Source organism: Anser cygnoides, chromosome 3 (assembly GCF_040182565.1).
Source record: "Anser cygnoides isolate HZ-2024a breed goose chromosome 3, Taihu_goose_T2T_genome, whole genome shotgun sequence".
Lineage (NCBI taxonomy): Eukaryota > Metazoa > Chordata > Aves > Anseriformes > Anatidae > Anser > Anser cygnoides.
The window spans coordinates 64,406,941-64,431,500 of record NC_089875.1 but is presented as its reverse complement, the minus strand read 5'-3'; the positions used below and the strand labels follow the sequence as shown (position 1 = coordinate 64,431,500).

Below are 24,560 nucleotides of genomic sequence, written 5' to 3'. Positions count from 1 at the left end.
CGCTGTTTCCCATAGCCAATGATACAACGGTAAAAGTAGTCACTTGGGGTCACATAAAGGGCAGAAGTCCATCCTTTGCCTGAGATGAGGCAGGAATTTGAAGGTTGTTTCAGTTTCTCAAATAAATGTGATAACCACAGCTGCAGTGCAATCTAGGATGCATCCGGGAGTTTCCTGGACTCGGAGGTCTGCCCCACGGGTGCTCTACCTGCTGGGGTGCTGTTGATTCCCTCTGACCCAATACATTTCCACATCTGTGCACAAGAATGAAACTTCAAGGAAAGCACCAGGAGAGACCAGCTTCGGAAACGTCTACAGACTAGTGAAAAGTATGCTTATTGATAAATTAAGAGATCGTCAGTCAAGTAAGAATGAACATTTTCTGTGCACACGTTGGTTCACTGAGTTATTAGTGGGACACAGCTTCTCCTGTCAGTGCCAGGGGTGTGGTCCATATTCCAGTATTGCCAAGTGCAGGCATTGCTGCCAGTTCCCTGGGCAGATCAAAATTGAATCCAGGCCTGTGCCTCTGTTCCAGGTGAACGCTCTAACAGTTCTAATGGTGTAATGAGAGGGATCGCTCCCTTCCCTTCTTTGCCTTTTGCTTGCATTAGACATGATTCCAGAAAAACAACACAATCAGGCCTTGTAAAAGCCATAATTAGCAGCAGGGAACACCTAATTTTCAAATTCTACTGAGTTTCATGGAACCCAGACTTTTGCCAAAGACTTTAAGTGAATAGCATGAGGGTTTTAGGCATCTTGTTGCTTGTTGAACTGAGGTGGCACCTTCAGGTCTTAACTTCACAGCTAGATTACGAGAGATGAAGGTCTAAAATATGGACATAGAAAAACACATTAAAAAGCTTTTTTTTTTCTAAAGAAAATATCCCTAATTAGTTAATTTACCATTCAAATTCCAAAGTGTACCTTGCTTCATAAATACTCAGATTGTAGAAAAAAAAAATTAAACAATGATTTACAATGGTGTGAGCTAAAATAAGGACTGAAAAGATAAGGCATGAACAAGGTGGCGATGGAATTCTGCAAGTGAGCCTATTTCTGGATGTAAATTATTTTGATAAGGCATGCAAGGGAGAACCTTCTTCCAATAAAATTGTTGAAAGCCACTGCTAAGCTTAGCATGTCTTACTAGAGCTAGAGGCTTCTAAAAGGATTTGAGATTTTTTGGGCCAAATCTTTTGCTTACCAATATCTCATATAATCTCAACAATCAAATTGTGAATAATTCAGCATTCAATCCTACATGTTTCAAGCAAAGTTTATAAACAATGAGTTTACAGAATCAAGATTCCTAACTTCAAAAGGTTAAACCCTCTGTTGACTTCACCTTTCCAAATATTTCAGGACTAAATAAGAGTCTGTTTGCACACAGCTGCAAAGGAAACAGTGTTCCATGCTTATTTTTAAATCTTATTTACAACAGTTGATAAAACAGACAGTTTTTGTGAACACATACACACATGATAGGTATGCTGCTAGTGAGATATCACAGCCCATACATTGGATGCAGCAGTAACAATTCTACAAATATTGAACAAAACTGAGCAAATAACCCACAGGCAAAAAAAAATTAAAAAGATCCTACAATGCAATCCATTATTCTGTTGAGAAATCTATCAAAGGAAGGAGCACTTAACGCCATTTAAAACTACACTGGCCATTTTTCTTCCCATATAGGATCAATATATATATAAATAGCAAGGTTGCAGTTAGAAAATGGTTTCGATAACAGAGCTTCAGCTTGAAAGTTGTGTCATTGATACAGCAAGTGCCAAGATTCCTTTAACCCACAGATACACTAAAAGTTGCACAGATCTGCAAAAAAACAGAAAGAGGAAAGAAAATCTAGTTAAAAGTGAAATTTCTTTCTACTATTAGATCCCTTTGGTCATAAGGGGCAACAGAGCTTCACTTTGTGAGTGGTGCTTATGGCTGGATAAGGAGCTATTTCCTGCAGGATTTCTTTCTGAAAGCCTGAACTTTCCCTGTGGGAATTTTTTGTACAGGCAGTAAATGCTTTCCAGGCCATTGTACACTAGCTTGCCAAATTCTTCCTTATTTCTAACTAACTGAGATAAAAAGGTAACTGGTATTTTGAGAAACACAGTGGTAGACCTTTTTCTCCCTCTACAGTGAATGTTAGGAATTTCCCATCTTTATTTTGATTTTCTCCAGATTGCTGAAGTTAGGAGGTAGACTGTGTCCAGAGCAAGAAAACTGTCTATTGTCTACTAGAATGTATCAGGCAACCATGACCTTCAGAAGTTCTAGAAAAAATATCTTCTAGAATTTAAACCAAGCATAACAATCTGCACAGTTGTTGGAAGACCGTATGAAGTAACAGTGGACAAAAGCAAGGTTGGCTTTTTCTCAGTGGTCACTTTCTCAGTTGCATCCCACACACATCATGGTAAAGAAATGGAGACAACATCAGTGATGATTTATCCAGGAGAGGTTGCCACAGCACACTTGGTGTTACTCAAAGAGAGACAGAAACTCTAGTGCTAGATTTCTGGTGTGATATAGTCTAGAGCTTATTTACAGAATGAGGAAGAAGCATTTGTCTCAGAACACAGATGTACAAACTATTAATTCTGAGATGGACTGCAGGTTCACAGGCAGCCTGCTTTATAGCCATCTTCACCTTCATCCTGAAAGCTGCATATTCAGATATGAAGGTCAGTCTCTTTAATTCTGAAAGACTTGGAGCCTCTTGTACCCCCTCTGAAAACTAGGATCTAGCTGGGGACAGTTGGGCTAAGAAATCCGTGCCCCCTCTGGTAGCATCAGAGTACATGGTGCAGAACCCAAGCTCAGCATCATGTACCAGGGCAACACCCTCCTCACTAGGTGTCCCTCTGAGCTTTCCTCTAGCCCTTTGCCTGTCAAGCACTAGTCAGAGATCAACAGCTGAGCATAAGAAGCAAAACGTTTGTTACATGTGCACTAGCAGGTATTTCCAGATGTAGTGCACAACATTCCCACTATTCTGCATTAATTAAAGCTATTGCTTAGTGAGCACTTGTTTGCAATTCTGGAAATTTCTTTGCTTTTCATTATAAAATGCAACACAATAAGAAATAAACATGTGCACTTTTGACACATTTCATCTTAGGAAGTCAGAGCACTTCACAAATACTAATTAATCTAACACCCCATTTATTTATCAGAAGCTGTTAAGTGTTCTCAAGCCATAAATGGTGCTGTACTGTCAGTGCAGCTTGTGTTGGTGATCTCAGCCAGTGCACCTGGGATTAATCATTCTGCTCCAAACAAGTCACAGCAAATAATTTGTTCTAATATATATGTTTGATAAAGATGACAAATTAATATTATTAATTATTTTAATTGTCCTTAGGCTTCATAAGTGCAAGAAGCTTCCTTGTAGATTGTTGTTGGTGTTGTGTTTTTTTTTTTTAATAATGAAATTGCATTAAAAATTGTTAGTACAAACATATTTTTCATAGTACAAGATACCTTGTATCTTTACATGTAAAGAAGAAATTCTGTGAGTTTCTAAGTACTTACTGTAGAATTAAGCACATTAGTCTTTTTCCCAGATTAGTCTCAAAGCAGTGAGGTTAACAGCCTAATCCAATAGTCACTGCTTTTGATGATATCCTTTTATAGAGGCTTCAACTAGATCAGGATGGGATCTGATGCAGTATATCCTCTTTTCAGCAACCCGGTTGTTAACATATACTTAAACCTTGTTGCTTAAGAGCACCTCTGAAGAGAGACTGCCTTGAGAGCATTCTTAAGGTTCAGCATGTGCTCAAGTACTTTGATGAACTTTATTACTTTGAAGAATTTAATACATTTCAATGGAAATCCAGAAATGAGAAGGGTTCAGGCAAGAAATTAGTTGAATTTGAGAAATGACTCTAATGTAACAAATGCAGGTTATAAAAATAAAATATTGAATCTTTTAATAAAAAATGTGGTACCAGGGCTAATCTTTAATCTAGTCCACAAAACAAGCCTTTCCTTCCCCTGTTACATGAAAATATCTGGATAAGGAATGGAGATATCTGTGAGAAGTGAGTAAGGCTCACATCAGAGTTCAAGATGAAAATCTTGTTTCAGAAAAATTTCTGTGCAGATGACTGCCTCCTAATCTTGAAGGAAATATATATAGTATACTGGGCCTTCCTGTCTTTCTGTCAGACCTGTCAGACTTGAAAATTCAGTGGAGTCCTGTACTTCTACTTTGGAGCATCCCAGCTCTGTGCTGTGCAGAATAAAGCAGAATCCAGGACAGAGACTACCATGAGGTACCCTGTTGTGTGGATATGCCCTGACAGCCTGTGATTCCTTCACAAAAGGCAGGATCAGTGGATTCAGAAGGAGGAAATTCCCCCAGACCCTCTCCTGCAGTTATGTTCCTTGCCTCTCCTTCCATGGAGAGCCATGTTCCTCCAGCCTGCTAGGGACCATGTCCCATCACGTAGTGCCCCATTTCCACAGCAGTGGAGGGGACATGCAGCTGTCCTGCTCTCCAGCCTGACCAGAGTACTTTCCTGAGTGGTGGGAGTTGTCAGTCTGAAATCTCTAAGTGATGTGATATTGAACCAAATACATCCAATTCTTGTAAGCATGAAGCAACTGCTAAGCCAGTGTTGTTGGCACGTGGGCACAAGCAGCATCAACTCCCACTGGAGAGAAGCTTGATAAGCTATTTAGAGACAAGTGAATGCTTTGTTCTGTGGTGGATTAGAGACTGTGAGTCCTGGTTAGAGGACATTAGAAAAATGGGAATTTTGGATACTGCTTGGGTATCAGTGGTAGTTGGTGAATAGGCAATTCCGTGTTGACCATATGACATTTGCTGATAATATTTGGGGTGTATAACCATCCTACATACACTACTGGGAGCACAGTTCTGGGTGCATGTGTGTTACTCGTAGATGCCTAAATCTGTTTTAGATCTATTAGTAAGTGTTTAAAGTAACAAGTTAAATTCAACTTTGTGTCACAAACTGAAGAGAAAATGATCAAAAAAAACGTTTGAATAAGGGGAAGAAAAAGTAGGAAACCACCTACTGGAGAGTTGGGGCATATAAAGATAAATCTTTGCTGAAGGAACTGAAACCGTTTTATAAAAGCACTCTGATGTGTCTTCGAAACTCCATTTCACATAGAGATAGCAATCTTGATTCTCAGCTGGTATAAACTGTCAGAGCTACATTGAAGCCAATTTCCTCCAGCTTCTGATCTGGCCCAGAGATATCATCTACTGCTATGTACACTAGTATCATCTAGCATCATCTGTACTGGCTTCGGGACTGAATGCACATGTCTGCATATGGCTTTGTATCTGACAAAAACTCAGAACTATGCTAACGTAGAAAAGTAGAATAAATATTACAGAATAAAATGTAAACTGACAACTGAAAAGTTCAGTGTACATGATAATTTGCTGATTACTTCCTAGTTGCTCTTTCTACTTATTTAAAAGATGTTTTTCTTCAAACAGGCTGATATGTATATTAGCTTCATTTATAGACTTTTTTCCAGTGCAGTACAAGAGCATATTCCCTGCTACTGATTGCAGGTGTTGTAGTAATATACTGCTACTCTTTCATGTAAAGTAGATAAAATACGTGATACAGTCAGGGAAATAGTGGCTAGGTGTGACTACTGCATTGTTTTTGTTAACAAAGTGTTAACCTTTTCCTTCTTTTTATGCTTGGATAAAAAAGGGGGCACTTCAGAAATCCAAAAATTTGCAAGCAGTCATTTAGAAAGCAAAGGCTAATGTGGACAACAGACCGAGGTTTATTTTACAACCCTTTGTCAAGAGTGTTACAGAGCCTCACAGCTCTCAGATGGATTTTGGATGGTGTTTTCTTCTTGCAGAAAGCATGTGTGTGTGTGCCTGTGCCTGATCTCCTAAGGAAGTTGTAAAAGTCTTCTACCTGTGGAAGTAAGTTCAACGATGCCAGCCTGCAGGGACGCAGGTCTAGAGATGTGGAGTGTGATGGTACCGGCCGCAGGAATACTGCCTGAGGTGAGAGATTCCAGTAATTTTCCTTGCTGTTACGGGAAATGTCATCTGTAATTCCAGTTTTGGCAGGTTTTTCTGTAATTATTTGCCTGTTGGACGCACCTTTTGCTGGAACAAGACACTGCCCCTCCGGCTGTGATCTGGCAGACATCAGTAGTGCTGCTGCCTCTGCTTTTGTGCTAACACTGGCATCTGCATGGCTCTGCATGGGAAAAGAGCAGGAAACGAACCTTTTTGTTTTGTTTTGTTTTTTGTTTTAATAACCAACAACAACAAAACACCCCAACATCCAAGCCTTTTTTTTTTTAGCTGGATCAGATCCTTGTGCTGGATCAGTGAATGGTTGTGGAAATACTTGTGCCAGCTTTCAGGTGGGCAGCAGGTGCCCTGGGAAAGAAGGGGTGGTGGCTTCTTCAGGCAACTTCTTGAGGCACAAGGCCAGGGAGAATTGAACTTTCTCTTGTGATCGTAAGCTGCAAAAGACACCGCTGCAGGCAGAACACCGGGGCTGCCGCAGCAATCCCTCCAAGCCCAGGCAAGGCCTTGATGTGCTAAATGCAAAGCTAAAGACTTTTCTTTTGTACTGACTTGCCTACTTCCTCTCAGCAGCAGCACTAAACACAACTTGCTGTCAGTGTATACACAGCACCCTATTTCTAACACCTCTGCCACCATTCAGTATGTGAAGTGTGTTCTGGCACACATTTTAAAATGGCTGTATCAGCACTGTATTAGCATGTAGGCAGCTCAAGATAATATTTGAAAAATCGGGGAGCAGACAAACCCTGAAATTAGTATGCCTTGTGTAGATTTGGCCTGAAGATGGGTAAAAACCTGATCTGTACCGGTCAAACTGCAGTTCAGCTTTAGCCCCACAGCTCTAAAGGCATGCTTGGTCTGGTACTCAGCAGCCACCTTTCCTGCACCTCTGATCCACGGCTGAGATGTGGGTAGGTCATTCTTTAGGGTGATACGACTCTTTTTATAAGGAAGATTATAACTTACAAAAGGATTTTCGCAAGGTGTGTGGTGTTGAAAGTTTGTTTCTTAAAATCAGCTCTTCTGCGAAATTCTGACATCAGAATATGATTAACTGTGCTATTCCTGTTGTATCTTGTTTCAGGAAGTCAACGGTAGTGCCATGGAAGCGGGAGGGTATTATTTTACATAGCACGCAGATTTAATTTCAAGATGTATGCTGACAGCCTATGCTACTCTCTCTGTCATAATAAAACAAGGTAATTAAGTTTAGAAAACCTCAGATATTCTTTTTACTTGATCTTTAGAGCTGCTGTAAATACTTCTGCAGTCAGAAATACACATTCTTTGCTTGTGCTGTGACAGTAGAGAGCTTCTGGCATTATAGCTGCTTTATTGTATGAATGGCTCTGTGCTGGACATTTTACCTCTCTGTTACTATGAAGTTAGACCCTGAAGTCTGTACCTGTACACATTTTTTGTTCCAGCACAGTTTTCTGTGAAGTCACAAGATTTTTTTCCAAATAGAACTGATTAAATATGTCAGGAATTAGACCTCTATTTGTTTAGTGCCAATTGTTTGTTCAGTGCTGTCAGTAAGTAATTGTTTCCATCTTAGGCATTTAAAATGCTTTATATAGTCTAGTGCCTACAAACTAGCTCAAGGAACTCTTTTTTTTTTTTTTCATTAAAGACTTTTTCAGTTTTTCCCTAGGACTGTAAAAATAAACATAATTTCAGGATGGGATTTCAAAATATTTGTGAACAAATTAACTTCTTTTCCTTTTTTTTTTTTTTTTTTCCTGGTTCTACATCAAATCCCTGTCTGGGATTTCCCCTTTCTAATTGTGAACTTAAATTATCACAAAGGCAAGAAAATATAAGCTGAAATACTGGACCTACTGAACAGCAAAAAAAGCTTTCTATGGAAGCTGAGCTCAGAATTTAAATTATAATCCTGTAATTTCATGTCATACAAAGTTTACTTGCCAGAGGGTATCTGACACTGAGCAACTACTCCAGCACAGGAGCAGGTGCAGCCCCAGGGCAGGTTTCCTTGGCTCCTGAGAAAAAGGCTGTGGTGCTCAGGACTGCAGAAGGTGCCAGGATCTGCCACTCTGCCTGGTCCCCGCCCTGTTCCCATTAGTGATCTCAGTGCTTCACCCCCTCAGGCTCTGCCTTCCTGGGGACAGAGCCGGGAGGCTGGAGACAGGCCCTGCCAGGAAAGGTGGAGACAATGAAGAACTGAGTCTTTTCTTCCTCAGGACACACAAAAGACTGATCCAGATCCACTCTGGATTTGACTTCTGCTTTGAGTAGCACATCGGACAAGATGACCTTCACAGGCCCCTCCCAACCTAAACCATTTGATGACAATGTTTTTGTGAAATAACTTCCATACAGTGTAATTCATCTGAAAAGCATGAGCAGATTTTTTCTTGTAGAAACTATTTACATTTATTGGGTATTATCAACATTTAAAATAAATTACAGAGCATTTCTACAACACTCTTCTTCAACCTTGATTTAATGGCAAGGTTTTATTTTTTTTTTTCTCCTTTGACTCTGAAAATCTTCTTAATGTATTGATATATGGAAATCAGCTCCTGATATATGAATAAAATGGATTATGCATGTCCTTAAGACCAGTGTTCTTGTCACCTGTGCAATTTTAGAAACATTTTTCTCTTATGCCTTTAGCTGGATATGTGATCAATAAAACTATCCTGAAGTTCTACGATTTATGAATTAATTGTTCCAAGTAGCTGCTAAGATTAACATTAAAGAGGTAATTCTCCCATACCAGAGATACAGCAAGTATGTAGTAAAAATATATATAGTGGTAACAAGTATATGATGAATAATCAAAGAAATCAAACAGTTTGCAAAGTAAAAATTTATTTAATGAGCCAAATCCAGTTCAGAAACAAGAAGAATTGATTCAGTTTGTCCTCTGGATTATAGTTTTATAATAGCAACAAAAATATCTGAGCAGGCAAAGCAAGCTATCAGCCAAACTGTGATACTATTACTTTCAAAAAGCCTTTTATTCCGAATGGTTCTATTAATTTCATATAGGAATATGAGAGTATTGCAGTTACGTCAAGCAGCCTTGAAGATTGTACATGAAGACCTGTGGCAAAGTTAGCTTTAGTGTCACAATTTGTTTCTATTGGTAAGCTGGAAATAAACACTGTCTGTTCTGAACAGAAACACTGAGGAGAGCAGGATGTTAAATTTGATTGTGTATCCTGTTTTTTAGGCAGCTTAGTATTACCTTTAAAAACTTGCAGAGTCTTCTGCAGGCTTTGTATGAACAGAAAATAGTCACCTCTGTGAAAGCTTTTCTTCCACTTGCTGAAAATTAGTATCAAGCACTTCTACAATACAGTCTAGACAGGAAATTGCCTTGTCCTTCAGCTGAGAATTGATTAGGTAATTCATTACATCAGTCATCTAAGACACTCCATCCTTTGAAAATTTGTTTTCTGTGGCTCTGATAAAGGTAAGATCTATAGGTCTTCTCTTCCAAGTAGGTGAGTCATCTTAGGCTGGACATTTCATATATTTTCTTAGGACAGCAATTTTTCTGTGTGGCTAAGCCAATTGAAGAAAAATATCAAACTTATCTGATGCTTATCTGTAGGGTGCTCAGGATACAGGACAGAATAAGCATCCTATAAAGAACTTCTCATACTTCTGTTCCTCTTCAGCTCACAATCAATGGCTTTTGTTCGTGTCTGAAATGTTTGCACTCCCCCAAGAGAATGCTCTATGTAGAACTTAAATCTCCCCAAGATATTTTCTTTCCATTGCTAGCTATAGATTTTTATTTATGTGTGTAGATCACAGCATATACATTAACTCTCTAGGTCAGCTCAGAAAAATTCTAGTTTATATCATGCATTCTTCTTCTGATGCATAAGTGCATCAGAAGTCACACTTACTTGTTTTTTAAATTTAGAGTCACCATGTGACATTGGTGAACCAAAAAAATTGGTCTCATGGTTTCCAGCCAACAGAAAAAAATAAGTAAAGAAATGAAACAATGTATACCAAATTACACCAATGTACACACAAGAATTCAGGGAATAGGAAATTATCAACAGAACAATAAAGCTGAATGTGAGTATAAAACATGGCAAAAAGGAAAACAATGAATAGATCAGTCACCATGCTAGCACTGAATTACACCAAAAAGTTTGACAAAGAAAACTTTGACTTGATTTTCCTAACTCTAGGTTAAGGAAGAAAAAAAAAAAACTTTTTTTTTTTTTCTTCACTAGAGATGAATTGAAATTGTACATAAGTGGTGAAGGAAATAAAGAAAAAGTACTGAAAAAAAGAGAGAGAAAATGAAACATTTTGAAAAGATAGTAGAATTTTTAACAGTGATTCATAAAAAGTTTTGTCCATTTTTCCCCTAAACGTGTCATTTTACAAACTTGGACAGAAAACAATTCTAGAAAATGCTGAAAAATCTTCTAAAGAAATATCATGAGTGATTAACGTATCCTTTTAATGTTACAACACTAGAAAAGCTGCTAAGTGGAAATTAAACCAGCTAGACGTATAAAAGGAAACAAATTCATCACATTTTATTGCCAAAAACAATTAAGAATCTAGGACAAACTTACTGTATAAGTAATTAAATGGAAATTATGCTTTGTAATGATTTTAAGGGGAAAACATGACTTGAATGGCTGTTAGCATTTTGTCACTAGTGAAATCTACCTTATTTAGATTAGTGGTCTACATTTTTGCTTACAAGAGTTGCTCATTTGTCTACACTTCAACACAGTGTACAAATCAAAGTGAGGTTGCTTATAATAAAGGTCAGGCTCTTAGTATTAAGTCACTGAAAAAGAAGATGGAAAGGAAACAGACAAAAAAAAAAAGAAAAAAAAATCAGCTTGGGAAAATGAAGCAACAAACATTGGGAATAAATAAGGCAGTCCTGGACAAGGTGTCCCTGCTTGAGCAGTGCGGTGGGACCAGATGACCTCCAGAGGTCCCTTCTCACATCAACCATTCTGTGATTCTCTGAAAACACTCTTTCTCCTCAAAAGTTTTGTCAGTAGTTTCTTAAAGTAAATTCTAATAGGGTGTTCCACAAGCAATATCTCTTCACTTTAGCAATTCCATACTTGTTAACAATTATTTTGTACATATATACATATATAAAAGTTCCTCAGTCCTGAGGTAAAGATACATTAATGTTCTGAGAAGATGACAATGAAAGCACTGCTGAAATAAGCTGTGATTAGAAAGTAAATGCAAAAAAAGCTCTCCCTTTTGCCATATTTTCATCTGTTCATTACAATCAAAGGTAAGAAGCACTTCTCCATTTTTTTTTTTTTTTTTTTTTTTTTTATATATAGAGGAACTAGCTCTACTGTTCAGTGACAGAAAGGAGGAGGTATTTTCTCATCCTTTCAAGCTCTTGGTCACCACTTTCTTATTAATCTGGAGAGATGATTTGTGAGTAATAGCCTTGCTTTGGGGCTGAAGCACCACACTAGCACTGAATTACAAAGAAAATTTTGACAAAATTTTGACTTGATTTTCCTAACTCTAGAAAAAATAAATGTCTTCTTTCTTTCTTTTTCTTTTTCTTTCTTTCTTTCTTTCTTTCTTTCTTTCTTTCTTTCTTTCTTTCTTTCTTTCTTTCTTTCTTTCTTTCTCTCTCTCTCTCTCTCTCTCTCTCTCTCTTTCTCTCTTTCTCTCTTTCTCTCTTTCTCTCTTCACTAGAGCTGCATTGAAATTGTACATATTTTAACACCTAACATGTAATTGAAATAACCGGACAGATCAAGGATGTCTTTGAGAGATCTTCTGTCTGAGATACACAGTTCTCAATAAGTATCACTTTTCTTCTTTTTTAGCAGCAATATGGATACCAGAAAGAGGAGCACAGCTAGAGTTCTTTCTCCTCTTAAATCATTTTCCAAGGCAGTACAACACTCGCAACATCTGCTTAGTAGGTAAGAAAGTTTCTTTCAAAAACCTGAAGCCATGTCCAAGCAAACAAAAAAGAAGAAAACGTGAAAGTGACAAATTAAGCATAATAACACAAATCACAGACCATCAACAAATGTTTTAAGGAATACTTGCTAAACCCAGAAAAATTAGAAGCAAACTCTTCCTCAAAGCCATTAGGTGTGGGGGAATCTCCCTTGGAGTCATTAAGGCCAATTGGCATATAAATGAGAGGATGAGATACAGCAGAAAAAAAACAATGGTATTCCTGCATGTTTCCTCAAGCTGGAAGTCTTAGGAAATTCACACTCCAGAATTCTTCTATACAAGGACAAATCAGGAGATCTGTTTTAAACTGAAATGTCTGTGGAGGAGGTTATAGAACAAATTTACAAAATGAACAGTAGCAAACTACCAGGACCATATGGTATTTACCCAGGAGATCTAAAGGAAATTGAGGATGAAATAGCTGAATTACTATCTGTGGTGTACAGTCTCTTTCTGAAAACTGCCTCTGTACTAAAGATGTGGAAGGTGGTGATTGCGACAGTAACTTTTAAAAAGCATCTCATTTAGGAATTCTGCTATTACAGACCAGTGATCTGAGAAGTATGACACAATGTGGAAAAAATAATCCTAACTTTACATGCAGTGTGAGAAACTCTGTACTAAATACTACCACTCATTAAAAAAAGTCTTGGAAATTTAACACATAACTCTATGAAAAAGCCAGTTTTATGTTCAGTAACAGTCAAGGAGCCAAGTACAAAATATGATGGAATTTTGGGGTATTACGCTTATTATTTGGCATATGACCCCCTTCTTAAAACACACACCAAACTTATTCTATTTTTTCCAGTTGTTCTGATAAGCATATTGCCTTTATTTCCAAGCCACTTGTATTGATATGTCTTTAGACCAACACAGCAAGAACAATGCTACCAATAAAAGATCAGGAAATTGTTACTGCAGGACTTGAAAACACAACAGTGTGTCAAGCTATGACCCTTCTTTAAAATTGTTGCATTTCTGGTGTCCCCCCCCCCCCCCCCCCCCATCTCCCATCTCTCATCCCCAGAAGGAACAGGGCAGAACTGAAAAAGTTTCAGAGAACAATAGCAGTCATCAAAGCAATGAAATAGCATCTGTAAGAGGACCAACTAAATTGTTTAGGACTCTTCAACCAGGGAAATACAGCTTAATTAAGTATAGTTATCATGTCTTGGAGAAGGCGAACAGTCCATATCTTTTTTGCCTACAAAAGCTAGTCAGAGATCAAATGATAATTTTTGGGAGGTAGGTTGAAAATAAACAAAATTAGTTATACTATAGAACTTTCCCACAAGATATTTTGATATTAGAAGTGTTCAAAAGCTTCTGGAAAAATTAAGACAGGAAAAATCCAGATATTATAAGCATAAATATAATACTTCTCATTCAGGAATTTGATGAACCACTACTTGCTGGAGATTGAAAAAGTATTGTGGGGAAGTAATGGCATATTCTCATTTGGTTTTTAAACCATTACCAAGACACCTATTTGTCACTGTGAAAGAGGTGTTACATTTCTGGATGGACTTGTGATCTTATGCAGTAAGCTATTGCTATAGTCCCTCATTTACATATGGGGATACCCTATATGTTATAAGGGATATCGAAGTTAATTTCTGAAGTCCCTTTTGCCCTTGGTGTATGGGCAGAGTTTAAGTCAGTATCTATATTCTGTTTCTCTAAGGTGCAAATATGTCTGTATTTTAGGCATGCAGGGAATGGCATGGCTACTGTCAAGACTGGGCCTCTCAAGAATGCAAGCTGCTTCATCAGATCTGGAATAAATGCGAATAAATAAATAAATAAACAGTGTTGGTCTGAAATAGTAAATTATTGTTTTGTATTGATTGCACGCAACATTGTGCCTCTGAGGAAGTGTGTGAAATTCTGTGCAATAATCTTAATGAGGAGAAAAAGCAAAAATAAAACGTTACATATGGAAAATTTGTGCCCATGAATCCTTAGAGTGAGGGCAAAAAATCAAAAGGAGTAAAAAATCATATTTTTTTCTGTAGCAGGATTTTTTTCAATGTACAACAAAATTAGATGTCCTCTCAGGCTTAGTAACTAAATATTGCACAGTTATAAATTCCATCAGGAAAGGGATTTATCAGCACAACTCTGTTGCCAAATTAGAGCTGATTTTTTTTTATTTTTTTATTTTATTTAGAAAGAGGTCCTCATGTGGCCATTTTCCACACAGTTCCTGATGAAGGTGGCAGGAAAAAAAGAACATTCCTTGACAGTTTGCACTTTAACTGCTGATGAGTATTTGACTTTTATGACAACCCTTGCTTTGTAAAGGTAAAAATGGATGTAAACTATTACCTTCTGCTTGTTGCTCAAGACCTTACAGGAATTAATTCCACCCTTTTTGGTTTCCAGAAACAACATTCAAACAAAAAATCACCCCTGCATTGACTGGCAACTTTGCTAGCAACCCCCAATTCCTGTAGATCAAATGACTGGCATCTGACCTCATTTTTACTCTTGGAGACAATAACTATAAAATAAAATTGCACGGACTGGTAGGTAGGGACCTATTCATGCAATTTAAACTGTACTCCATTATAGGAAGAATGAGTAGAATTTTGGTGCAGGAAATAGAAAGACATTTCTGTCTCCAACCTTAGGCGAGTCAGCAAGTCACTTAGCTGTTCGTTCTTTCTTTCTTTCTTTCTTTTTCTTTCTTTCTTTCTTTCTTTCTTTCTTTCTTTCTTTCTTTCTTTCTTTCTTTCTTTCTTTCTTTCTTTCTTTCTTTCTTTCTTTCTTTCTTTTTCTTTCTTTCGTTCTTTCTTTCGTTCTTTCTTTCATTCTTTCGTTCTTTCGTTCTTTCATTTGTTCTTTCATTCTTTCTTTATGCTACCTTTATATATATTTATGCCAGCAGAAGTATAATGCCAGCAATGTATGTCCTTTGTTTGCACTGCAATAATTCCTGATAGCTACCCAGATGCAGTGGCTCTAAATTAATACAATAATCAATTGGCTGGACCTCACTTATTCAGGGAGATTTGACTTCACGTAGCCATAAGACACTAACTGTTAACCGCTTTGTAACTCATTGTAACGTCAAAATTGTAAAGTTTTGAATTTTTCCTTGAAGTTTGACTGTAGCCAGTGACAATACACACCAATGTAGTAATGAGGAGAAAAATTCCATTTGTTTGCTGAAATCCATGTTTTTTGCATCTCATATGTGTTAAGCAGGTAGGATTCTCCTCTGATACTGCACTGGGTTCTTCCATCCAGTTGGATTGGGAGATATTCTGAATTCAGTCCACTTTCTGAAGAATCTCCTCAAATGATTTTTTTTTCTCTCCAGTTGTAGCTCCCATTCAGCAGGCTTTCTTCAGTAAGGCAAACAACTGCAATATCAGTTCTTTTTTTTTTTCTTTTCTTTTCTTTTTTCTTTTTTTTTTTAATGGAAAAACACCTCTGTGGAACAAGGGGTGAAGATAGCAAACAGAAACTCAGTTTACTTTTTTTTTTTTTTTTTTCCTGCTAAGTGTATAACAAGGACAGTATTTCTAGATCTAACCCCAGAGTATTTAATTCCACAGTGATGTTAGTTTGATTCATTTCACCACAACTGGCTTTTTAAGTTGCTTTTAAAAGATGGAAAATTCTACGAAATGTGCACAGTTATAGCAACGAGCTAACAGGGAACAGCCTGCTACAGCCTAAAGTATATGAGCCCTCACTTGCCAATCTAACAGTCATTCCTTGTTGGTATGATTGGATTATTTCATTGGATTATTTCCCAGATGGGCATTAATGTGTTTGTAGGGCACATTCAGTTAAAGGGTCAATGTTTATTAAAGCTGCAGATATTGCATTTGCTCTGAGCTTGTAATTAAACCAGCAGATTGCTCTCTGTTTTGCCTTTCACACAGTAGGCTATATCATATAACAGCTCTGGATAATCTTGCCACCTGCTTTTGACAAGAGCTTTAAACTAGAATATATTATAGGCTTCTTATATTAACTGAAATAATATTTGTCCATAAAGGTAAGATTTTCAAAGAGTATGATTTACAGTCTGGAAGCAAGGAGTTTTCATATTCAAAGACCTCGAAGGCCTCTGCCTTGGTTTACAGATTTGGTGTACCTTCCTCCAGAGTTCCCTGCTCCTGTTATTGAATTTGTGGAGGGGGGGCTGATCTTCTATGAAATAAATGTGATTTAGGTCTATAATTTCTGAATAGATGATACTGTACATATCCATTCTTGCATAACAGCAAGATACTGATCATATTGAGATTCAATCATATTTTTAATGTGTTCAATATTAGTGATACTTTTTGTCTTACAATTGTCTGCGCCTGAATTATCAATTTTATATATTATCAGGAAGATACAAAATTATTTTTTCTTACCTATCTTGTCTCATCCAATCCCATTCTGTACTTTATACTATATATTTTTTTATATGTGATGTTATATATTGTTTCAGTTCAATGGTGAATGAAATTATGTTTCTTACATGTAATATTTTATATATTATGTACTAGAAATTAATCATTGAAATGAAGCAATCTTTTTATCAGTAGTTTTAATAACATCAAGCAGTAAAGCACAGTAGTCCCAAGCTATGTTCACCTCTCCAAGACACTATTTCTACCATAAAGAAATCAGTATCCATTGGCTCTGCTTTCCTTATTCTACCCTAGGAAGAAAGTGTCATAGACACATCCCCAGGTTCAGCCAAGAAGAAATCTGCAGACCTGAAAAATGAAGGCAGAAGGACTTACGGGTTTTCAAAGCAAACTTTTAACCATATGTTGTTAAGAGGCTTCATCTCCTCAAAGCCTCTTCCAATTGTACTGGCTTAGCACTATTCCAGAAGCTTACCATGTCCAATCACCCTAAAAGAATCCTAATCAGACCTTAGGCTGTAATGCTTCATTGACAAAAGAGATGGACACTTGGGAAGATGTTCCATTTGTTTCAGCCAATGGCCTTGTCAAATCACCACATTTCCAACTTGTGGAGTTAAAATAGATGAAGTGCTATTGAAAATCAAGTTCAGTCTTTTGTGTTTCCTGGTGGGCAAACAAGTTAGGCCTGCAAGTAATTCTGAGTAGCCTTGAATCATGTAAGATGGTTTGGATCTGCAATAGGGGCCTGGGTTAACAACATATTAGGACGATGCTTTGCAGTAAGCATAAAAGTGTCCTTCAGAGCTGATCATATTGTCCATCCGAGGAGGACAGGAATTCTTCAGGAATTCTGATCCAAGTCCTTCACTCGCTGAGGTCTGTGGCTTTAACAACTCTCAAAACTCCTGCAGTTTGTCTCTTGTCTTGCGTGGTGCTGCTTCTGGACTCTGAAAATAGTTCTGTTGTACTCTTGACTCCAGTGATGCACTAGACACTGGACTAGAGCTCTCTCTTTGGACATGTTATGGGAAGATTGATAATTAGACATTTATGATGTTGATTTACTTTTTATTTATTTATTTACTTTTTTTTTTTCTTTTGAGAGCAGAAGAAAGTATGATGTTTAAATTATCTGGATTAGTATTTTAGAGGTTTCATGGTTTCATGTGCTTGAAACATGTGAGACATAATTGTGAAATATAAACTATCAAGATCAGGTTGGGTTTACCTGTAATAATTCAAGCAGCTATATTTTATTTGGTAGTGACATTTGGTAAGTGATTTTATTTGGCTAGTGACAGGACGAGGGGGAATGGGCTAAAGTTGCGACAGGGGAGTTTTAGGTTGGATGTTAGGAAGTACTTCTTTACCGAAAGGGTTATTAAGCATTGGAACAGGCTGCCCAGGGAGGTGGTGGAGTCACCATCCCTGGAGGTCTTTAAAAGACGTTTAGATGTAGAGCTTAGGGATATGGTTTAGTGGAGTACTTAGTGTTAGGTCGGAGGTTGGACTCGATGATCTTGAGGTCTCTTCCAACCTAGAGAAATCTGTGAATCTGTGGTAGTAATTTATTTTGTTTTGCATGACTTCTGTTCCTAAAAGATGAGGGTTGAGCCCACAACAGCAAGGCATGTGATTAATATGATTAGAAAAATGGTGGGAGCATTCACTTTTCTGCTATTTTTTTATTCAACTGACCATCTGTGGTAACCAGTCTGTGAGTTTATTTGCTTGTTTGCAGTTTATCATGTAAAAGGAGGAGGCGAGGAGGCTGCCCACTTATGTTTCCCGTGCACTGGCTGCTGCATCAGGTTAAGAGCAGCTTGTGGAGTCTTGGTAAATTTGTTTTAAATTTGTTTCTTTCCTGAAAGCTGTTGAAAATACACAGGGGTGAGTTGCTTGTGATGTGCAGGTGAGAGAGAGAGGGAGGGACTCAACAGCACAAAGTGGAGAATGAGGGGACATCCAAGAAAAACGGAGCAGACACCTCACTGGGACTTAACTGTGATGGAAAGCGGTCTTCTTCTAGGGAGCAAGTGGAGATGGTGGAATTTGTTGCAATCCAGAAAGTCTCTGATTTGCAGAACTGAGGGTAAGACTGGAGGAAGGGTTTGGCCCTATTATGACATCTGGGCCAGAGGAGAAATTTTCTTATAAATCTTCTGTTTCTGTTCTGCTTCACTATGTATGTTCATCTGAGTTCCTGTGCTCTAATAAGACAGCTTTTGGAAATCAGTGCTCAAGGTGTTCTGGGAACACACACAAAAAGGTTGACCTACCTTCAAAATTTGACCCAGTTCAGGTTCCCACCACACCACACTTAATAAAACTTTCTCCTGAAGTGTAATTAGCAAGTCTGAATGGATGAGATTAGTGTTGTCTAATAAAACTGATAACTTAATGCCTGCTCTGTGTTCCCATCCGATGCCTCAGCTGGCAAGACATTCCACTCTGTAGCCATTACTCCTTGGATTAGTTACCAGCTGATTAAATCTCAGGAAAGCTCTTGTATTTTATGGATTGGGTGCTAGCCATGCCCCCTGCAAGCAGGTGTGGGAGCAGATATTTTCTGTTGATAGGGGGTTATGTCTTTGCAACTGTGCAGATCATCATGAGTGGTAGCACCAGAGATGCAAGCCACAGATGGCAACAAGGGGATGCAGCTGTCTGCATAAGGCTTAGTATCCCTGAAGCAGCTGCACTGGGAATTTGGTAGATGTAGCATGGCTTATGTGTGCTGAGTGCTCTCCTTTAATCCTTCTGCCTTCACCTTATCTTTGCTTATTACATTATTGTAACAAATTATGAGCATTGCTAAAGTACTAATAATTTGGTAACCTGTTGACATGGCCCCTACCCTGTGGTCTCTGGGTTCCTGTCTTAAGGTAGACTACACTCCACATTCATCACTAATTATTCTCTTGTCCTTTTTCATTTGTTTTGTTTTGTTTTGTTTTGCTTTCCAATTTGAGTAGGAACAATTTTATGCTCATATTTAACTATGGGTGTCTGGCTCCTTGTGTAGGAAGTATAAATAGCATTTTAAACAGTAATCCATGACACAAGTTTTAACTGTTGAAGTCAGTCCCTTTTGAATCTATCACTGAAGTCAAAAGACAAATATAAAAGATAAGCTTAACACAATACTTAAATTTGATATATTATTTAAATTATGTTCAGTTTTGCACAAAGAGAAATTAGGGTTGTCCTTATACTTTTCACTCTCTCTTCTACAGCACTCTGTGTTCCTTTTGTCTTCATTTGCTTTTTCTTTCTTTAGTCACTTCCAAATTGTTCCTCAAGATCCTTGTCCCTTACTCCTTCCCATCCCATTAATTTATTTGATTAGCTATTAATAAATTCTTTTTATCTTCTTATTCTGTGTGCCATCATTAGTGCTTTAGTGTTAGCTCCAGAAGTGTACAGTAAAACTTCTCTTGATCTTGGAGCAAATCTTTTTCCCTGAGGCATCCATGCAAAATTTGGATTAGTACTTAAGCTACATCCAATGGTTGCCTGATCTCCTGATCATGTATTACATACTCTCTGGAGGGAACTGGCTCTTGCTCCAGCCCTCTCCTGATTCTGAGGGAACAGATAGGCTAATTAGATGCCCATTACCATTTGAAGAATCTCACAGGGGTACTTACATCTTGTGGCACCCGAGGAGCAACAGAAGTACAGTACAGTGCCATCTCAGTGTTACCTTTTCCCAGCTCCAGCCTGGCTGGAGTTTGCTAGCAGGTACCTAAGCAGATGTAAACCATTCCCAAACTGGAAATACTGCATAGATACTAGCTTTGGTTCTGGCCTAAGCTGCAAAAGACCCTCTGTGTTGTTCATTGGAAGAGGACTTTTCCCAATTTAAGATCTTTTTGCTTTGTCTTTGAGGTTGCAAGGCAGCATCTTTTTAGGGCTAGTGTGTAACTCTGCCTCGATACTGTAGGAGAGGCAAGGAAGTGAAACAGATAAGGATGCAGAGAAATAGAGTTTGCTTATAATACTATTTATTCAGCATTTTTCTAATACATTTGGAAAACAGAAAACATTAAATATCACAGCCATAATTCCAGAGAAAATAGAAGATTTTTATTTTAAGTGTTTTGAATTCAAAAGACATATGGGGAAGTGGAAGAATGAAAATTGTTCACACACAGAATATATCAACTTGCATCAACCAGAGAAGCTTGAACTACTGCTTGTGCGAAACTATTGGAATGTTTACAGGCAATGTTATTCTTACATCAGACAGTTTTCCCTCCTTTTCCTTCCTCTTTTCTCCTTCAGAGCTTTTTTTCTTTTTTATGATTTTTCTTTTCCTTGTTGCTTGCTCTCAATTTCTCAAAATTTCTCTCCTAACTTTTTGCAGGTTCCCTGTTTTCCCATTCCAGTACCTCAGGTCCCTTTTGCCTTCCTCTGCCCTTTTGCCTTTTTGTTGCATTTGCTCAATTTTTAATTTCTCTCCTATGTGCCTTCATCCTTTCTCATCACTTGCTTCTTCCCTATAATTACATATCTGTTTCATTTCCTCTAATCTCTTTGTATTTCTATCTTAAAAGACAAAAAAAAAAAAAAAAAAAAGTTATATGGGAAGGGCAGCTTTCAGTTAAATATTTATGCTGTACCATGGGTTCCTCACTGTGTTATGTACCTTCACATTATTCTGATATAAACCAGCAGAGAAAGTGAAGTTGAAGAAAGGAAAAAAAAAAGAAAAAAAAAAAAAAAGAAGCAATGACTGTGAGGATCATGAAGATGTGGTATAGTGAAGAGTATTAACCTGGCTTCCTAAATTCTGTTGGCACTCCCTTTTGGGTCCTTCCACATTCTGAGTATTGGTCTTGCAACTGTAAAATGGAGATTTTGGTATTTCCCTCCTTCAAAGAGGCAGTATGAATACAAATATATTAGAAGTTTGAGAGGCTACCGCATAAAGAAAAACAATGACACCATATAAGGATAAAAAATAGTTAACTGCAAAGTGGCAACAGCTTGACAAATATTTCAGCAGTGGACAAAAACGCTTAAGTGCTTTCTAAACTGTGTATTCTCAAATTCATTACCAACTACTAGACAACACAATAATTTTTCCAACAATTTATTTCCCATGTGAACACTGGGGACAAGTAAATCTGAACATACTAGCAAAATAGTTTTCAAGATACATTTCCTTTCCTACTCAATTTTGGAAGATAAACATTTTCTAAGACCAATATATCATCCAGGTTATTACTAATAATGCAGAAGAACTGAACAAATGTTTCCTAGAAATCAGCTATCAGTTTTTAAAAACTTATAGTTCTGAAAAGAAACACTGAAAATTGAAACTTGATATAATGAAATAGACAAGATACCAGATTTGTTTTATTTTTGTACAACCGTATTTTTAGAGTAACCAGTTAATGTAAGAATAGTGTATTTCTTACACACAATTCAGAATTCACTTTACAATAAAAATGAAATGAATAATCAAAGATGAAGAGTTAATGAAGTAGTGTTAGCCTCAAGAATTTCTTTCAGTGGCTTTTTTGATGTATTTCTAATATGTCAGTAGCATCAAGAGGGAAAACATTTATCTCACTGCTGGAAAAAGAGAAAAGATGTGATAATGTGGAAAATAACCTCCAGTTATAAAGTAAAGTGACAGTCAAGCTTTGGTGTAAAAGTGAATTAAGCATTGTTAATGGACTATAAACATTACAGACTTGGTCCACTGAAGACAATGATCATAGTTCCACTGAGTCAGTTGGAGACAGGTTTTCACCCTAACTTCAGATTTGAACTTTTGCAAGTTTTCTTAAATAAATACTTGAAGCTCCTCAGCTTACCTGCAGGAGATATGTTAGTTGATCCTGCAATTTAATTTTAGAGTTATCTGATTGACTTGAATCTGCATAACTACTTCCAGAATTACGAATCTGGAGTCTGGTGTTGTCACTGCAATCCCTATAGAATGGGAGAAGCATTCTGAACAACGCGTGTGATATTCTTGCTGAATGAAAACAGGATCCTTTACTCATACCTTTGCTGGCACAATAAATGAAGCAAGACTGTTTGAAAATGCTTTATTTCAGTGTATAATTTGTTCCTTAGCATTTTTTTCTCACGTTCTCTACTGCTTTTTCTTTTTTTTCCCTTTCGGAATTAATTTTGATAGAACACAATAAAATATTACAATGAATAATCCAGGAGAGACCAAATAATAGATTAATAATGTTTACTCAGTCTTTTACTTTTCTAGCTTCAGTGGTTCTAATGATTGGTAGTATAAATTCAGTGACAAAAACACCCAATATTCATTATACAGATAAATACAGTGCCTTCTGGTTTGTAATTCATAGTAATTCCATCTTTCCTAGATTCTCTAGACATTTTATATAGATGGAATTTAATGTCTACTATGGACAGTTGCAAATTTAAGTTAAAGCTGGGGAGGGACTCTTTGTCAGGGAGTGTAAAGATAGGACAAGGAGTAATGGCTTTAAACTAAAAGAGGGTAGATTTAGGTTAGACATTAGGAGGAAATTCTTTACTCAGAGGGTGGTGAGGCACTGGCACAGGTTGCCCTGAGAAGCTGTGGGTGCCCCATCCCTGGAGGTGTTCAAGGCCATATTGGATGGGGCTTTGGGCAACCTTGTTCTAGTGGAGGTGTCCCTACCCATAGCACAGGGGTTGGAACTGAATGGTCTTTAAGTCCCTTTCAACCCCAAAATACTCTGTGATTCTATGATCCCTTGAAATATTTTATGTACATTTTAATATAATTTTGCCTTTGGAAAGTATTCAGAAATAAGTTTATAAATAAAATTATGCATTTGTGTGTTTTAGAAAATGAATTTTTCAATGAGTCAGCCTTATATGGTGCGTATTTATTTTTGTCTTTACCATGTGCTGAGTATCATATTCAGGCTTGAGCTGTAAGTGTATCTTTGCCTTTCTGAATTTGAAGGTTCATTTAATCTTGTTGACCCCTGAAGACAGTTTCTCCTGAAGATGCCTGGCCATGGCTTTAATGGGAAGCTCATACAGCTTTTGTGTCCTACAACAATGGCACACTTCTAAATTGCCGAGTGCTGGTCACAAAAAGGGAATCTTGAGCTACATTTCCTCTCTTATTATAGTGGTTCTGCTAAGTGACTTTTCAAGGCCTTCCACTTGGATGACATTCCTTTCAATTTTGTGCATTTACAGTTATATTTACTTGATAAAGCACCATAAAATATTACAATGAATAATTCAGGAGTGGTCAAATAATAGATTAATAATAGTCCCTGCAGTTCCTTAATGTTAAGTGATTAAATGATTAAATAAGGGCAATAAGTACTCATCTTACAAAACATGAATCATCTCCCTTGGTAGGAAAAAACGTATGTAAGTGACACAAGTTCATGGGGGAAATGACCATCTTTGGCTTAAAAGGAATAGGCATTGGCTTCCTGAAAAGGCTGGGAGAAGAAAATCCAACTAAAGAGAGCTTTGAATCACACTGATAAGCCAGGGAATTCCTAAAATCGCCATATAAATAAACTGCTTATCCCATTTCCAAGCTTTCCTTGGTAGCAATTTCAAGAATTTCTAAAGAGTCAAGAGTCAAAATACATTAAATAAGAATAGGAGATGAGAAAAAAAAGGTGAAACATTTGTGGAGAGTTGTTAAGTAAACTAGCTGAAAGAATTCTTATAAAACTCTTTGGACTATCTCTCTTGGTCCTCAGAGATTTACATACAATAACTACAACAAAGACTATTCCTGTATATTTGTTTATCTGTGAAACTTCTCCACACAATAAGTAATGACACCCTTTCATTGACATCATCCAAGTAATAATATCATTCTGACCATGTCATAGGGGTAATAACAGGCTTTCAGCTACTTCACTGAGTTACATGTCTTTGTCATTCTACACAAAAATAAAAAGACTTCTTAAAAAATACATACCTTCTATTCGTTCCAGTACAAATCTCAGTATCAATGAATTAAACTGTTGTGGATTTAAGATAAGTGCAGAATTTGATCCATTGTAACAAAGAAATAATGCAAGTTCTAAAAAACTAGTTAATTCATCAGTTTTCTTAATACTTTTGTAATTATATAATACATTAATTATAATAATGATTTCATCACTGTTCCACGCATG

At 37.2% G+C, this 24,560-nt stretch overlaps 1 protein-coding gene across 1 annotated transcript in view; it reads left to right on the top strand.

Moving 5' to 3' along the window:
* The window catches only part of LOC106032446 (collagen alpha-1(XI) chain-like), a 39,756-nt gene extending 25,619 nt beyond the window's left edge, over positions 1-14,137 (top strand). The window contains exons 7-10 of the mRNA XM_066993196.1: positions 5,884-6,034; positions 7,155-7,269; positions 11,896-11,994; positions 13,748-14,137. The gene's annotated coding sequence lies outside the window, so the exon portion shown is untranslated. The remainder of the gene's footprint in view (positions 1-5,883; positions 6,035-7,154; positions 7,270-11,895; positions 11,995-13,747) is intronic.
* Positions 14,138-24,560: the final 10,423 nt, after the last annotated feature.